Below are 18,592 nucleotides of genomic sequence, written 5' to 3'. Positions count from 1 at the left end.
CGGAAAGTGTCAAGTACAGTTGTAGCAAATGTAGATTTTATTCTTAGAATAAGACAGAAACTAAAATAGAGTCTATCTAAAATATGGTTTTTGCTCTTTCAGGAAAATGTTTTAAGAACACTGAGCATCCTGAGGAAGTATCAGTGCACATTTTTTATGGAATTGTAACAGGTGAAAATCTAACATTACTACACAACAATATAAGGGCCAATTTTTCACATGTCAAAAAATCCTTACTCTAATAAAACGACTCTACAATAGCATTTCTTCAAATAGAAGCCTTTGCCTTTTAGCTCATTTCTTCCAACTATTAAAGCATGTGTTTATAGAGCAGAAGGAATAACAATGAAAAATGGATTCTTTTAATGAGATAGTGCCAAGTGCTGAGTAGCAAGATTTGCTTTCTTCAGAAGAATAATCCGTTATAATAACAGAAAGCAATCAAACCTCCTAGATTAGTAAAATTCTAGTCTGGGCTCTGCTATGTCTGCCCAGTGAGGTCCAGATGCCAGCTACTCAGAAGAGTTAGAAGATTTTAATGGGGAGAAAGCATTAATGATAATTCCATCATTAAATCTTCACAAAAAGAAAAAAGTGTATTCAAAATGGATTCACCAAAGCCTTTCAGAAGCACTGGTTTAAAAGTAACTCAGACTCTGATGCTCCCTCACTGGCTCCTAAAATATTTATTGAGATCACCTACAATGTGACACCTGGGGTTAAAGAGGTAGCCAAGACAGGTACAATTCCTCACTTCAGGACAGAGTTCCAAAGCAACCGGGGCCCAAGGCATTTAATTACAATCGAGATGGATACCACAAAGGAGAAATGCAAAAAGCTTTGAGAATAAATTTATCATAACATGAATGTTAAATTGAGGTTAATCTTAAAGGAGGGGACAAATTTAAACCTTTTTTTTTCCCAAGCTTCCACTTGGACTTCCTTCTTTGCTTGAAAATTTTGAGAGTTGTTTGGAAGAGTGACCTAAAACATATGTTGCGTGCCAATACACGTTTGTAGTTTTCGACACGCTCCTTCTCTGAGAGCAAGGAAATTCAAATTTATTGAGCGCTGACTCCGTAGGAGGAATTGGACCCATTTTGCCCAATGACCCAAAAAACGTGTGTGTCGCTGTGCTCTTTTTTGCAAAGGAGAAAACTGAGGCTCAGAGAGATGAAATAATTTGTTTCAAGTCAGCAGACCCTGTCCCTGCCACTGCACTTAGCTATAAAGTGGAGGAGGGGAAAGGGTGACAGATAAAAGGCTAATTTCACTGACAATCAGGCTATTGTTAGTGCAGCTAATGGGCTGAGCCAAAGTAATTAGAGCCAACAAAATACTGCCTTTTTATCAAAAGTAAACTCTGGGTCTGTAGATGAAAGAAAAACTGGAGGTTCTTGAGAAAGAAATAGCAGTTGAGATTTTGTGTGAAATACAGTTGGTAATAAAATTAGATTGTACCAAATGCATGAAGGAGACGAAGCATTGCATTTCAAGCACTTTGTTGAGATGTTTGTTTTACCTTTAACAAGGTTTGTAATAGATAACAAGGTAAGACTGTAGAGAATTTATTTTGTGAAATAGAAAAAAATTGCACAACGTTAGTTTACACAATGATTTAAGCCTTTCGATTTTAAGCAAGAAATGAAGGAAAGAGCTAACGTAATTGGATCGGACAAATCATAGAAAACCAGAGCTAAGATCTGTCAACAAACAGTAATGTGCGAAATCAAGATTTGCTTTCTTCAGAAGAATAATCCGTTATAATAACAGAAAGCAATCAAACCTCCTAGATTAGTAAAATTCTAGTCTGGGCTCTGCTATGTCTGCCCAATGAGGTCCAGATGCCAGCTACTCAGAAGAGTTAGAAGATTTTAATAAGACCTAAAGCAGCTGGTTAGAATCAACATTTAACTCATTCTAAATTCAAACCCATCACGCCTCCTCATGCAAGGTGACTAGCAAGAAAGTTGGAAGGTGCGAGCAGAGAGCTAGGGTCTGAGGTGGGGAGAGATTGAGATTCACCTTGAGTTTTTATTCTCCACCAAACTATCATCTTAGTTATTTAATTTGCCACCCACTTTTCAATGTAAGAAAGGACAGACTAAGGATATATTTGTGTGCATAGAAATATTATATATATTATAAATAATATTATAGATGATATTTAATAATGTTATTCTGTTGATCTGGTTGGTTACAAAACATTCTCTTCAATGATATTTTTGGTAGTAAATTATCTTAAAAAAGCATTCTTTTTCTATAATAAAAATGTCTGATTTTGATGAATTCTTCACCATTAAGATAGCAATGCCTGGTTACTCTTCCCTTTTGTCCACTAAATATCTCAGTCACCTCCTAACAAAAAGGAAATCTAAACGCTTAAACCACTCACCAAACTAAATAATATTCTAAAAGTCCCAACAATTAAAGGAAGTCCAGACAATTAAAAGAAAATTGCTTGAGATTAATTTGTACATAGGACATAGCCTACTTTCCTCTGTGCATTTAAGATATTTTAATACTTTTAATTTATTTACTAGATCGTGGGTCAAGTCTGTTTAGCCTCTAGTTCCCATCAACTTAAGAATTCTAGCAATTCAGCCAGAATAATAGAATCCTAGTTTAATAAAACAATGTATATATTCTTTTAAATATACATGGCTTATACTTATCAATAAATTAAATGAATTTAAGTTTGTATGTCTAAGGTTCTCTTTTCTTTCCTTTTAATGCAGCCTCTCCCAATTGCCTTTTCTATGGACAATTCTACTTCTCAAAAAAACACAGAAGGAGTAGCAGGGGGAGATCATTCATGATGGACCATAAAGATTGTCAGCTCCCAGAAAGCAGCAATCTATACATTTTTTAAAAATTAATGGGGTGTCTGGCTGGCTTAGTTGGTAAAGCATGCAACTCTTGATCTTGGGATCATAAGTTCAAGCCCTATGTTGGGCATGGAGCCTGTGGAGACTGCTTTTAGGCAAACAGGCTTGAGCAATGGGATGCAGAAAGGGCCATAGTGACCATCAGGATGAATACAGACAGGCCCATCAGGTAACCCACCCCCAAATATCAATAGGCCTTAACTGACTAATGGGCCACTTACAACTAGGCACAGTTACCAAAAAAGGGTACCAAAAAAAGGGTACCAAAAAATTCTGGAGCACCTGGGTGGCTCAGTCAGTTGAGTGTCTGACTTTGGCTCAGGTCATGATCTCGCGGTTCTGTGCTGACAGCTCAGAGCCTGGAGTCTGCTTCAGATTCTGTGTCTCCCTCTCTCTCTGTCCCTCCCCTGCTCGTTCTCTCTCTCTCTCTCTCTCTCTCTCTCTCTCTCTTTCTCAAAAATAAACATAAAAAAAGGGGGGGGGGGAAATTCCATACATTGTCATACCTTAAAAGCAGCCCCTTCCCACTATTTAATGGCAAACAGTCTCTCCTCTGCTGTCCTTCCCCCTGCTCCTTTGTGGTACATTCAATAAACTATCTTCTTTGTTCTGCCTCACGTGAATTCTTTCACCTCCCGTGCATCATTGCCCACATTTGGGGGCCCCCATCTGATCAAGAGACATCCCATTTAAGTACCACAGAGCCAACTTGAAATAAATAAAAAAAAATTTTAAATGAATGAATGAATGAATACCCATGAATAGGAATGCTTCTTTGAGAGATCAGTCAGAACTCTATTTTGTATATAATGACAAATTGATTTAAAATTATTTATTGACTTATACCTCCAGAAAGAATTTTAGGCAATTTACAAAGACATATAAAATACTCATGACAGCACTATAACAAAGACATAGAGTAAAAAAAAATAAATAAATAAGATGAGGCTATCCATGAGATTAGTCCACATGCCTTGAAGTTCTACAGACTTGCTAGAGGGGGGCCCCAAACATGGGTCTGATCTTTCTGGCAGTGAACAGGCATGGTCAGGTCAGTAAAATGATTCACAGAATCTGTGAGTGAGAAACTGGTCTTTCATTTAGGTGAAGCACAGCCACTATGACCTGCCTCACTTCAGACAGATGTGAGAGGTTGACTGAGGGGATCACACTCAGACAACAGTGGAACAAATTGATGGTCCAAGGCCTAACATTCTAGACCATGGCAGCACAGTTAAACATGCTGTGGTACATGATGCCATGGTAGCATACCCAGGGAAATTTTTTTTTTTAATGTTTATTTATTTTTGAGGGGGGGTTGTAAAGAGAACACAAATGGGGGAGGGGCAGAGAGAGAGGGAGACACAGAATCCGAATCAGGCTCCAGGCTCTGAGCTGTCAGCACAGAGCATGACACGGGGCTTGAACTCACGAACCGCAAGATGATGACCTGAGCTGAAGTCAGAGGCTTAACCTATTGAGCCACCCAGGTGCCTCACATGGGGAACATTTTGAAAGCATGTTTCAGCAAAACCACACAAGCAAACACACAAAAAAACATCTCTCCATAAATACCCATAGAAAGACTAACTTTGAGCAGTCCCTTCAGTTTTAAGTTTTTTACCAAAGATACACCTGGGTAGGTATCTGAGTGAAATCACTCGCTGAATGTAGTCAAGTCAGTTACGTCTTGAGAGTTAGTTACCAACATGGATGGCTTTGGCCTCAAAATAGTTGGCAGTTATCTGCTCCATGGCCCCTCCTAGTTCATGTCACGACAGAATCAGTTCATATGGGATTAGGGAAGACTTAATCTTGTGTTTTCCATAGTTGGGTACTGAAGGAACAACTCTCCAACACTCTGAAATGGGTATAGGATGATGTGTGGGTACTGGGTATGTTAGTGTTAAACCTGCCTTCGGAAGAGATAACATGTACAAATTGCAGGCCTGAAGAATGGAGAGACAAGAAACTGAGGAGAGTTACAATCATAGGCATTGTGTTGGGCTCAATGCTCTGTGACTGCGCGGTGCTTGGTGTAACAGATTTTGTGGGGGTGCTATGAAAAAGCTTTTCTTCCTCCAAAATAATTAAATAAAAAGGAGGATGCTCTGGAACGCAGCATAACTCTGGGGAATTTGTCTGCTCTGGGAAAAAAGGCTGAAAATAGGACATTGAATAGGATATGACTTATGAAATGTTGAAGATTATCTTAAATTCCACTTTAAGGAATTTGCAAAATCCTCAATCTGTAATTTTAAACAATCCCTTCAAGTAGGATGGACGCATGCTATTAAGGTTTTTCGTTTAAAGTGGTGGCTTATGGGAATTTAGTCAGAAACACCCTAATATCATGGGGTAAAGAACCAAAGGAACAGGAAAGAATTTTTTTTTTTACAAAATGTCAAAGAACTAACCAGAATATAACATTATGTATGTATAAAAATTATGTATAATCATTATATATATATATATTTACATAACATAATTGAGTATACAACAGAATTTCCTTACTTTTTGCTTTTGAATATATAAATTTATGGTGATGACCTGACCTCTGAATGCTCTAGATGGAAAGATTCCAGAACTTCACTTTTTGTAATTTTTTCTTATTTTAATTAATTAATTAATTATGTACACCTATATACATGATGGATGGATGTATTAGGAAGACTGTACTACTTTTTTCCTCCTGTATGTTTGCAAGGAAGAGCATTGTTTTTAACGATTTCACACAGATAATGTCCATGGTTATGCTTTTCCAGTAGTAAAAATACCATCCCTAGTACAAAATATTTTAAATTATGTCATGTGCTGCTCTGAGTTGAGTGGTTTCATACATGGGTTTCTTGGATTCATAAAACTGAATATGGCTTTGTTGTGAAACAAATAATCTCTTGCGGTCCCACAGGCACTCCCTGTATGTAGGCTTTTATTTTAGAATCCACACAGCCTAAAGTTCAAAGCAGTGTGGATAAACAGAAGTCAATTTTTTTCAGTATTAAAAGAAACGCTTAAAATGTTAGAAAGGATTATAAATGCTTGACCAGTTTCTTGCTATACTTTTATAAGATTAACTATATACTTTGATTTTAGTTTGTTATATTTTAGTGATATGTTTGCAATAGGCCTTAGGCCCATATGCAGTTTACTTACTCAAAAATATTTTGAGGCGGCCATTACTCAGCCTTCAGTTGCAATTGAAAGAAATTATTTCTCGGGGCACCTGGGTGGCTCAGTCGGTTAAGTGTCCGACTTCGGCTCAGGTCATGATCTCGCGGTCCGTGAGTTCGAGCCCCGCGTCAGGCTCTGGGCTGATGGCTCGGAGCCTGGAGCCTGTTTCCGATTCTGTGTCTCCCTCTCTCTCTGCCCCTCCCTCGTTCATACTCTGTCTCTCTCTGTCTCAAAAATAAAATAAACATTAAAAAAAAAATTAAAAAAAAAAAGAAAGAAATTATTTCTCATTATAGCCCCATGTCTACCTCCCACTGGTCTACTTTAACTTTTGGAACAAGGCCAATTCCTCTTTCTCTGAATACGTGTTAAATTATTTGAAAATAGCTATTTCTTCCTCCCTAAGTCTCCTCTTTTCTAAGCTAAGAATTCCAAGTGATGTAACTTTTTTTTAATTCAAACGTAAGGTTTTTATGTCAATCCCTGCTTGATTTCACTCTATTACTTTCATCAGTTGGTTTATTCTGTGAGGATATCCAAATATTTATTCTCGGATCTTGTACATGAGATACCTCTCCCAAGTTTATGTCTTCTCGCCTTTGAATTACACTGAGAATGCATTTAAGAATTATACAGGCAGAAATCATCTTTATTTTCCAGTTTACGAATAATCAAAAGAGGATGGTAAAGATGAAATTATTGAATCCATCTTTAAAATTTCTCTTGTGGACCTAGAAAAGGTATTTAACTTTCATTTTTAAATGTTACATAAAATAGTCATATATATTCGCATATACATGTTTCCAAAATACCTGAGACACATTTTTTCATTCTAATAAGATAATTTAAACAGTGACAGATGTTACACTGTGCAAAAATATTTTTGAATAATCAGATTAAGCTCATGAATTAGAGATGATTTCTTTTCTTGAAATTTTATAAACACTACTCTGGTTGGTTGGAATAATGAAATTCAATTTTCCAGTGATACAAATTCAATTTTAAATAGTCAGGCTATATTTTGGCTTTAAAATAAGAGCTTCCTCTACTTTTAAGTTATGAAGAGTATGCTTTAGGGTTTTAGCAAACAATACTAATATACTTTTTGCAGAAATAGTTCAGGCTAAATCTTCCTATTTTATTTTTATTTTTTTAAGATTTTGTTTTTAAGTAATGTCTGCATCAAATGTGGGACTCAAATTCACCACCCTTAGATCAAGAGTCACATGCTCCACCAACTCAGCTAGCCAGTTACACTAACCCCTTTATTTAAAAATGCTTTTGGGCTGCCTGGGTGGCTCAGTCAGTTGAGTGTCCAACTTTGGCCTAGGTCGTGATCTCTCTGTTCCTGAGTTCGAGCCCTGTGTTGGGCTCTGTGCTGGCAGCTCAGAGCCTGGAGTCTGTTTCAGATTCTCTCTCTCTCTCTCTCTCTCTCTGCCCTTCCCCCACTGGTGCTCTGTCTCTCTCTCTCTCTCTCTCTCTCTCTCAAAAATAAAAATAAATATTAAAAAAATGCTTTTTTTAAAATAGGAAGATTTAGGGGCACCTGGCTATTGGTGGGGCATGTGATCTCAGGGTGGTAGTTGAGCCCCATGTTGGATGTAGAGATCACTAAAAAATAAAATAAGGGGATTAGGTTAAGTAAACTCTAAGGTTACTTCTAGTTTGTTTATTTTTTAGTCCACTAGAAAAAGATTCTCTTATCCCTTGGACTATACGTTCAGTAGAGATTTAGTGTACCCCATTTAAAAAATACTTCTAAATGATTACTCTTCAATTTTCAGTTTCTGTTTAGACTCGGATAATTCAGCATTTATCTATGAATATTTAAACTTTATCAAAAGATCAGAAGAATCTGCTAGAGCTCTTCAGTGGAGTAATACAAACTTTCTGAGTCTCAGAATGAAAACTGCTTTTATGTTGTTGCTATTGTTTGATTTTGATTTTGACTTTGTCCTGTAAGACACAACTCAAATGTGCTGGGAAAAATACTGCTGAAGCTGTGCAACACTTGGCAGCTGTGAGCTTGATGAATACAGGCAGTAGAGCAAGGAGAATCCTAAGGCACCAGCCACCTTCTCTTTTGAAGGTTCTTCCACTACTATATACCCCGGGGCCACACCTTCCAGCCTGGCTCTCAGGAGAAGCCAGCGAGGCCTTCCTCAGCCCTAAGGCCACCTTACTTCCAACTACTTCCACACTTCCCTGAACTAATGCTTCCTTCTTTGGATCACACCCTGACACAAAGCTGTCAGACAGTGAGTGGGCCAGGGTCTTCCCCAGCCTTGCCTTTGAAATGGATAGTCTGTTTGTATTACTAAACCCGACAACGATCCTTGGGACATCTAGTGTTATGCTTACCACCTAGCGTTTCATGTTTGCTACTTTTTTTTTTTTTATATATTTTTTTAATGTTTATTTATTTTTGAGAGAGAGAGAAGAGAGAGACAGTGTGTGAGTGGGGGAAGGGCAGAGAGAATCCAAAGCAGGCTTCAGGGTCTAAGCTGTCAGCACAGAACCGAGAGATCATGACCCGAGGCAAAGTCAGACGCTTAACCAGCTGAGCCACCCAGGTGCCCCTCACGCTTGCTACTTTTGGGGAGAATTGGTGTTGCTGTCCCCTGAAGTTTGAAATCATGAAGAGTGAACCAGTGATAACTTACCTAGCCAGATCTACCTGAGCACTGAATCCACCAGGGCCTCCAACCCCAACTGCTCAGATCTGACCTGGTTCCAGAAGAGCAGGCCTAGATCTATCTCTCCTCTGAATCCAGGCAGCCCTGGGAAGAGAAATCCAGATTTGGATCAGGTTCTTTTCAAAGGAATCATGAAGGGGAGATGAAGACAGGGCACTTCTAGGCCTTGTCTAGAAAGGCCTGACACTGGGTCACAAGGTAGGAGATGTGGCATCTAATTCCAGATCTCTACTCACCTGCCCTTGGATAGGTTATTGTTTCTCTGGGCATTAGTTTTCGCATTTGTTTTTTTTTTTTTTTTTTTTTTTTTTTTAAATTTTTTTTTACAACGTTTATTCATTTTTGGGACAGAGAGATACAGAGCATGAACGGGCGAGGGGCAGAGAGAGAGGGAGACACAGATTCGGAAACAGGCTCCAGGCTCTGAGCCATCAGCCCAGAGCCTGACGCGGGGCTCGAACTCACGGACCGCAAGATCGTGACCTGGCTGAAGTCGGACGCTTAACCGACTGCGCCACCCAGGCGCCCCTCGCATTTGTGAAATAACAGGTCAACTAGATAATTTTCTAGACTCCTTCCATTGTACCACCGCTCATTTTAAGTAGACCTGAAATCACCTGTCAGCCTGAGAACCAAATAAACTACCTTGCACCATACCATACTTTTCCCAATGTGGATCAGATGGCTGACAAACTGGAGCATAAGGTGACACTAGTCTTCACATCAAATTAGTTTTGGTGCCAGAAGAAAGGCTTTTGCTTTTGTTTATATTTTATATATATATGTATTTTTTTTTAATTTCTAATTTTTATTATTATTTTTGTGAGAGAGAGCACAACTTGGGCAGAGGCAGAGGAAGAGACAGAGAAAGAAAATATGAATCTTAACCAGGCTCCATGTTCTGTGTGGAGCCCAATGCAGGGCTCGCTCTCACAAACTGTGTGAGATCCTGATATGAGCCAAAATCAAAAGTCGGATGCTTAACCGACTGAGCCACCCAATCGCCATTATATTATTTGTATTTGCATTATTTTGCTATTCTCATTACAGTTAAGTCACAGCTGAATTCATACCAGCTCACCTTGTATAAAATGTCTCTTTAAGAGGAAAGAGATGCAGTCTGTATTTGGTATCTTCACAAAGAAAATATTTTGAAGTAGAAGAGGCCAAGATGAGAAAAGATAAATCATGTTGTCCTGTGTAGTTTATAGTCTCAAATTGATTTTTTTTGGCACATGGTTAAAACAAACAAAAACTCCAAATAAGAACAAAAAAAGGGTACCCTTGCATTCTCCCTTTCCCTCCCCTTCCCTCTGTTACATCTTTTCTCCTCTTTTAGCCTTAACCCAAAACTCTGAGTTTTCATATTTCCCTGGACTCCTTTTGTCACAGAAAAAAAAAAGAGCAGGACTCATAGAGCAAGTTCTTTGAATGGAACTAGAGGTGGTGTTGTCTTTCCCAGAGCAATTCATTATTAAAAGGCATAGAATGTTATCTCTTGACAGGCAAGGAAACAGCAAATCACCAGAGAAAAATCACTTTTATTCTCACCTTCCTTTCATACTGCTGTTAGCATTTTAATTTCTTCTCAATGTTTTTTTTCTTTGCATAGGTCTTTCCTATGTGGTTGTAATGATTTCCTATGTGGTTGTATATGGATTCCACATACTGTTTTGCCATAGCCTTTAACGGTGGTGTGCTAATCTGCCAGGAGCTAGTGACCCAGTTTCCTTAATACCCATTCTTCCAAGTTGAGTCTCCCAGGTACTTTGAGAACTAGATATAGCAATGCGTCACAAAGGGATGAATGCTCAGTGGCAAGACCTTACATGCACTAGGAAGCACATGAGATAGAAATTTTGAATATGGGTAGAAGTTCATGGGCCCCATCTTCTAGATGTTAAAGGGGAGGCCATCATAATGAATTTCTTTTTCTTTTTTTAATTTCACACATTGATGTAATTTACATGCCATCAAATTTACCTATTTAAAATGTCTAATTTGGTAGTTTTTAGGATATTCAGAGTTTGTGTAACCATACCACAGAGAATTTGAGAACATTTATGGTCAATTTTTATGAAGGATGAGAAAGTGAATACCTTTATTTCACATGGCATTTGAAATCAGTTTCCATTTGTTATTAGTTTTATAGTTACTTATTTAAAATGATGTGGGGCGCCTGGGTGGCTCAGTTGGTTGAGTGTCAGACTCTTTTTTTCAGCTCAGATCAGGATTCATGGTTCATGGGATCGAGCCCTGCATTGGGCTCAGCACTGGCAGTGAGGAGCCTGCTTTGGATTCTCTCTCCCTCCCTCTCTCTCTGCTCCTTCCCCACTGGCCCTCTCTCTCTCTAAATAAATAAATAAACATTTAAAAAATATGTAAAGTAAAATGATGTTTCTTAAACCAAGACAGTAGGTTAGTAATACCCTGAAAGTCTAGTGCCTCTACCTCTGGACAGGTAGGAGGGTTAACAGCTTCCACTGTGCTGGCACACACAACTCCCTTTTGGCCAGTGTGAGAGAGCAGATAGCAAATAGTCTTTGCCCTAGGGCCAGGCCTACTTCTGGGCTCCCATTGCTGGTGTTGTTTTGATCTACCTTCAATTCTGTCAGGAATCAGGAGAACTGATGACTTCTTTCTATTTGGGTCTCTGTTGGCTTCCAGACCTCCGTTTACTCCTGACTCTAGGTAACCCACTGGCACTCAGGTGTCTGCTCACTGCCTTGGCCTCCCAGTCGGGGTTCTTGGACTTGCTCCTGACCTCTAGCTGCACTGGAGTCCTCACCCTCCAGGTGCAGATCCCAGCCTCTGACACCTCTTGGCCCTCTGCCCAGTGCCACAGACCCAGCTGATCAGTCTCATCTGTTGCCACCCACACCCTGTTTTGAAATCATGAGTGATTATCTGTACTTCAGCAGGGCTCTCTCTTCAACTGAAGATAAAGAAGTCCATATTTCAAAGGTCATGCTTCTAAATTCAAGACTTGTAAAATATACTAAGAACCAGGGATAAACCAGATTGAAAAATAAGCCTTAGTGATTTTTTTTTTTTTATTTTTGATACAGAGATGTTTAGCGTGTGTTATTTATAAAATTGAAATATCCGGCAATGGTGGGTAGTTGAATCAATTAAGAAATATCTCCATGATGAAATATTATTCACCTATTGATATTGATAGTTATTAAAAAGCCTTTAACGATGAGGTTAATGCTTATATTTGGTTGAAAATCAGGATTTAAAATTACATATAAAGAACAATCGCAATTATGTAAAACGCACATAAGGAAATAAGCAAAATGTTATCTCTTGATAGATACTGATAATTTGGTATGCTTTTCCGTACTTTGTAAAATGAGTATGCCTTCCTTTTATAATCAGAAAAAGGGTACATTAACTTTTTAAACAATTTTACTGAAGTGTATTTTACGTAACATAAAATTTACTCATTGCAAGTGTATGATTCAATGATTTTTACTGACTTTACCAAGTGATGCAATCATCACCATAAATCAGTTTTAGATCCAATAAGATCCTTCATGCCCATTAAAGTTAACACTCATTTCCACCCTCTGCCCCAAGCAACCACTAATCTACCTTTTGTCTCTATAAATTTGCCTTTCCTGGACTTTTCATGTAAATAGAATCATACAATATGCTATTTCTCACATCTGGCTTCTTTCACTTAGCAGAATGTTTCAGAGGCTCATCATTGTAGCATGTATCAGTTTGTTCCCTTTTATTATTCAGTATTTTATTATTAAATATACTATATTTTGTCTATTTATTCATCAACTAATGGACATTTGTTTGTTTCCAGTTTGAGGCTATTATGAACAATGTTGCTATGAGTATTCATGTACAAGTCTTTATTTGGGCATATGTTTTCATTTCTCCAAGATACCTACAAGTGAAGTGTTGCATCTCATGGTAGCTTTATGCTTAATTTTTTGAGAAACTACCAAAGCATTTTCCCAAGTGGCTACATTAACTTTTATAAACTCCACCCCAGGATTTAAAGTCCACATCTCAGTACTGAGATGTGTACCTGAATCTGGTTCTTATATCCTCTCCTCAGCAGATCTAGTTGGTGACTTCAGGGAATAGTATTATAAAAGTTATAACCATACTTGTATTGCCCCATGACATCATTTTAGAAATTATTAAAGATTCCCTTGTAGCCTCCATATTTCCTTAAGCTTGCAATAAACAATGAACTCTCTACTTGGCTTTTCTGAACTGTGGAAATTTCTAGCATAAAGAATTTGTGTATTCAAGATGGAAATATACCTTTTGCCTGGTTGCATGGCCACTTTGGAAATTTTTTTATGGTTATCCAATAGGCAGCCTTACCTTGAAGACTCTGGCTCACTCTAGATACAATCCAATCATCAAGAATGTAGCAAATGTTAGGGCACCTCGGTGGCTCAGTCGGTTAAGTGTCTGACTTCAGCTCAGGTCATGATCTCACAGTTTGTGGGTTCAAGCCCTGTGTCAGGTTCTGTGCTGACAGCTAGGAGCCTGGAGCCTGCTTCTGATTCTGTGTCTCCCTCTCTCTCTGCCCCTCCCCTGCTCACACTCTGTGTCTCTTTCTCTCTCTCAAAAATAAATAAATGTAAAAAAAAAAATTAAAAAAAAAAAGAATGTAGTAAATGTTGACATATACCCAATACTCTGATAGGTTCCCTGGATTATAAAAAAGAAACCCTAGGTTGTCTTTCCCTTCAAAAAGCTTACAACTTGGCTGTGAGGACAAAACTAAACACATATTGGAGAAAGGGGAATCCTCTCACACTGTTTTGGGGAATGCAAACTGGTACAGCCTTTCTGGAAAGCAATACGGAGTTAAAAATAGGACTACCATATGACCCAGCAATCATATTATTAGGCATTTACCCAAAGAAACAAAAATAGTAATTTAAAGGTATACATGCACCCCAATATTTATAGCAGCACTATCAACAAAAGCCAAGTTATGGAAACAGCCCGAGTCCATCAACTGATGAATAGATAAAGATGATGTGGTATACACACACACACACACACACACACACACACTGAAATATTACTCAGCCATAAAAAAGAATGAAATCTTGCCATTTGCAATGATATGGATGGAGTTACAGAGTATTATGCCAAGTGAAATAAATCAGAGAAAGACAAATAACATATGATTTCACTCATACATGGAATTTAAGAAACAAAACAAATGAGCAAAGGGGAAGGGAGAGAGAGACAGAAAGAGAGAAAGAGAATCCAAGAAACAGACTCTTACTTATAGAGAACAATCTGATGGTTACCAGAGGGAAGATGGAAGGGGGGAATGGGTGAAACAAGTGATGGGGATTAAGTAGTACACTTGTCATGATGAGCACCGGTGATGTATAGAAGAAGTATTGAATCACCATATTGTATATTTGAAATTAATATTACACTGTATGTTAACTAACTGGAATTTAAATAGAAACTGAAAAAAAAAAACTAAACACATGTGAGAGAACAATTGAGGACTCAACAGATTGGGGATGAGAGTGGTGTGGTTTGGGATAATGAACCAGAAAAAGTAAATCATACAAGAAAAGGAAGGCAGAGGCTCTGGGATTTATTCTTTTTTTGGGGACTTACTATGTGTCAGGCACTCTTCTAGTTCCTGGATATGTAGCAATGAATAAAGTAGACAAAATTCCTACACTGTAGAGAGCTTACATTCTGGGAGGACATGACAAAAAATTGGATAGGGAGTTGGGTATATGTGCAGAAATTAAAATAGGGTGCTTGGGGACCAAAAGTTTAGAAGATGATATATACAAGTACTTCCACTTTCTAAAAGTTTGCATCACACCACTTTGCTTTTACAAAAGACCTATGTTAGTACCCATTTTCACTAACCAAAAGAAATCTGAAGAGAATTTTTGCTTTTACAAAAAAAAAAAAAAAAAGCCATTACTGTACTAATGGTCTTTCATGAAAGTAAAGTGGCATAACACAAAGTTTTGGAAAGTGAGGATGCTTTTCACATTATGCCATTTCATGTGTGGAAAGTTTCATAGGAACACTCTACATTCTGATGGCAGGAGAAACCTGTCTATATGAGAAAACAGGTGAGGAAATGAAGGCATCAAGTCATGTGACTATCCAGGGGAAATAGTGTTTCAGGCACCAGAAACAGCAAGCATAGTGGCCTGAGGAGGAAAGTTCCTGGTAAGTTTGAGAAACTGCAAAGAGACCAGTGTCGGTGAAGTGAACAAGGAGGTGAATGATAGGTGATCAGGTCAGAAAGGCAATGGAGACAGGGCCTGGTGGACCATTTTAAGAACGTGTCTTCTGTACTGAGTGAGCTGGGAATCCAATGGATGGTCTTAAGCAGAGGAATGAGATAATGGACATGCTTTAACAGAATCACTGCGGCAGTGTGCTAGGAGTAGACTGAGGATAAACTGAAGGGTGAAAGCATGGAGACCAGTTAGGAGGCTGGTAAGATAGTCTCTTAGGAGACAATGGGGGTTTGAACCAGGATGGTTGGAGTAGAGGTGGTTGAGCTGTGGTTGGTATGGCGGTACTTTTAAAGAAATATATCTTATTGGACCATAAGTGGATATTCTCTAGTTTTATTTTAGTTAAAAAAAGTTTTTGTTTAAAGTAAGTTCTGTGCCCAACATGGGGTTTAAACTCATGACTCTGAGATCAAGAGTCACATGCTCTGCCAACTGAACTGCCAACTGCCAGATGCCCCTGGCATGGTGGTATTTTGAAGCAGGGAACTACCATGAACAGAAGACAGAGGTGTTCAGGGAACATTGAAGAACCTTATTTGACTAGTTCAGCAAATATTAAATGGGGAGGGGTTGGAGATGAGGCTGAGTAATTATGGTAGGCTTTAATTCGGTAGGGTGTGTAAGGGAGACTGGAGTCAGAAAAATAGGGACTGACCTTAGTGTGATAGTCTTCTCAGGCTGCCATAACTAAATACCATAGACCAGGTGGCTTAAACAACAGAAATTTATGTTCTCATAGTTCTGGAGAATAGAAGTGCAGTATCAAGGTGCTGGCCAGTTGGGTTCCTAGTGACCCTCCCTGGTTTGTACGAAGTCACCTTCTGACTAAGGCCTCACATGGCCTTTGCTCTGTGCTGGCTGGCAGGAAGAAGCTCAGGTCTCTCTTTGTCTTTTTATTAGAGCACCAATACTATTGGATTGGAGTCCTACCCTTATAATCTCATTATCCTTTAATTACCTCCTTAAAGACCCTATCTCCAAATTCAATCCCATCAGGGATTAGGACTTGAACATGTGAATTTGCAAGGGACACCGTTCAGTCTATAGCAATGTGGTTCTCTCTTTTTTTTTTTCCCTCACTTTTTAATTAATTAATTAATTTTTTATTTATTTTATTTTATTTTTATTTTTTAATATATGAAACTTATTGTCAAATTGGTTTCCATACAACACCCAGTGCTCATCCCAAAAGATGCCCTCTTCAATACCCATCACCCGCCCTCCCCTCCCTCCCACCTCCCATCAACCCTCAGTTTGTTCTCAGTTTTTAAGGGTCTCTTAGCAGTGTGGTTCTCAAGTAGAGAGTTTTAGGGAGACGAATCTGATATGGGCTACTAGGATGAATTGCAAGAGAAAGGTCTAGGGGACTAATCTAGAAGCTATATTGTGAGGATCAAGAAAATGAATGTTGCAAGACTTGACTAAGGAGTAAAGTTAGTAAGGTTAGTTAAGAACTAAGGTTAGCTAGCCAGCAGGAGAGAGACTGAGTGAAATTGGCTAGCTCTCCCACCACATTTGTATAAGAAAAGGAATTTTGCATCTTTATGCCCATTTGTTATATTATTGAACATACATACCAGAACACGTATCAGAAAATATACTAGGCGTATAGGTAGTCCCTTTACCCATCCATACACACACAGCCAGAAACTCAACTGAATGTACTTTCACTCACTCACACCCACTTGTACATATCTGAACTCATCTATGAAACAGTAATTCAAGGATACAAACGAAGAAAAGAAAGAATGGGTTCACGATACCAGTTTGTGAGAGAAAAGACTGAGGGGGTAGGAGGGAGAATCAAGAGTGTGACAATTAAGAGATAGGTTAACATTGAGATTTCTGAAGCCTGAAGAAGGTTCACAAACTATATGCGATGAATTTCTCTTTAACCATTGTGGGAACCAAGTTACATGCATTTTCCACTACTCAGTGGACATGTATCATACTAAAAACCAGTGTTTCATAAACAGGCGTATGTGGCATACAGAATTGAGGTATCATCTTTGTTCAGTCTTACATGAAGAAGCCACCTGGCCAAGGGGAACTCCTCGCTTTTACTTTGGTGGACAATGTCTGCCGGCCCCTGTGCCACTAGAATAGTCTGGGTTGAATGGGGACAGTCTTCTCTAGAAGGGAGATTCAAAAGAAACAAATAAAAGGTAAAACAGGCAATACACTGTTCCACAGATATGCCGACTGGGGTGGCCCAATAGTTCAAGGGCAATGTGTGGGAAGAGAAATGACAGGTCTTACATAGGAGTAGAAGTTAGGTAAGTATAAAGGTTAGATTATGGCCTCTGGAGTCAGATTGACGTAGGTTTTAATCTCCAGTTGCCAGTGACTTTGAACACATTATTTAGCCTTTGTGTGCCATGTTTTGTTAAGTGGAATTAATATGGAAAAGAATAGTACTTATCTTATAGGTTGCTGGGAAGATTAAATATAATAATGTATATAAAGCATTCAGTATAGCTTGGCACATAATAGGCATTAACATAATTAAATGGTGCAAGTTTTTCCTTAATATTCAAGATAGAAAACCACCACAGTGCTAAGAATAATAAGCCTTAAGCTTTCTGTGGAGCATATTTTTAAAAAATCTAACCAGCTTACAGGTCTTTAGAATGGTGGGAGTATCTTGGTCAAAAAATTTTTCATCAAACATCCCACTGGTAAAATGAGTTTTCTCACAATTCCATTCTTTGTGAGAATGAATATGGAATGCAGTAGAACTAGACAGGAATCCTGCTCCAAGTTTGCTGACCACCAGATGCATGATGACATTTTCCCAAGATATTTATTTGCTGTTTTTTTCCTGCAAATAATGAGTTATTATTGTGAGATATTGTTTATTGTAAAACTCCTGTGCTCCTGCCACACATACCAAAACAAAAGGTCACTTTACAGGCACTTTATGTTATAGTCAAGAACAAAAGAAAATAATATAATGCTGTGAAATGTCATACTGTAGCATGTTGGATGCTGTCTTGCTGTGCCTTTTTTTGTTTTTTAAAAGATTTTTATTTTTTTAAGTAACCTCTACACCCATCGTAGGGCTCAAACTCACAACCCTGAGATCAAGAGCCAACTGAGCCAGCCAGGGGCTCCTTGCTGTGCTTTTTTTTTCTTTTTTTCTTTTTAAAGTTTATTTATTTGTGTGAGAGAGAGAGAGCAGGGGAGGGGCAGAGAGAGAAAGGGACAGAGGATCCAAAGCAGGCTCTGTGCTGACACAGAGAGCCCGATGTGGGGCTCAAACTCACAAACCTGAGCCAAAAACAAGAGTTGGGAGCTTAACCAACTGAGTGACCCAGGCACCCCAACTGTGCCTTTTATATATTGGCTTAAAATATACATATTAGGAACAAAACAAGTGAAAGAACATTATTTGGACCCCACATATGCAAAAATTGTATGCCTTTATATGCATAGATAATTTCTGGAAGGACAGAACATAATGTGTTGATAGCAATTATATCTAAGATCAGGATTCTCTTATTTTTCACCATATACCCCTATGTACTTCTGAGTTTAATTTTAATTAATTAATTAATTT

Source organism: Prionailurus viverrinus, chromosome B3, assembly GCF_022837055.1.
Source record: "Prionailurus viverrinus isolate Anna chromosome B3, UM_Priviv_1.0, whole genome shotgun sequence".
Lineage (NCBI taxonomy): Eukaryota > Metazoa > Chordata > Mammalia > Carnivora > Felidae > Prionailurus > Prionailurus viverrinus.
This window is presented reverse-complemented; position numbering follows the sequence as displayed.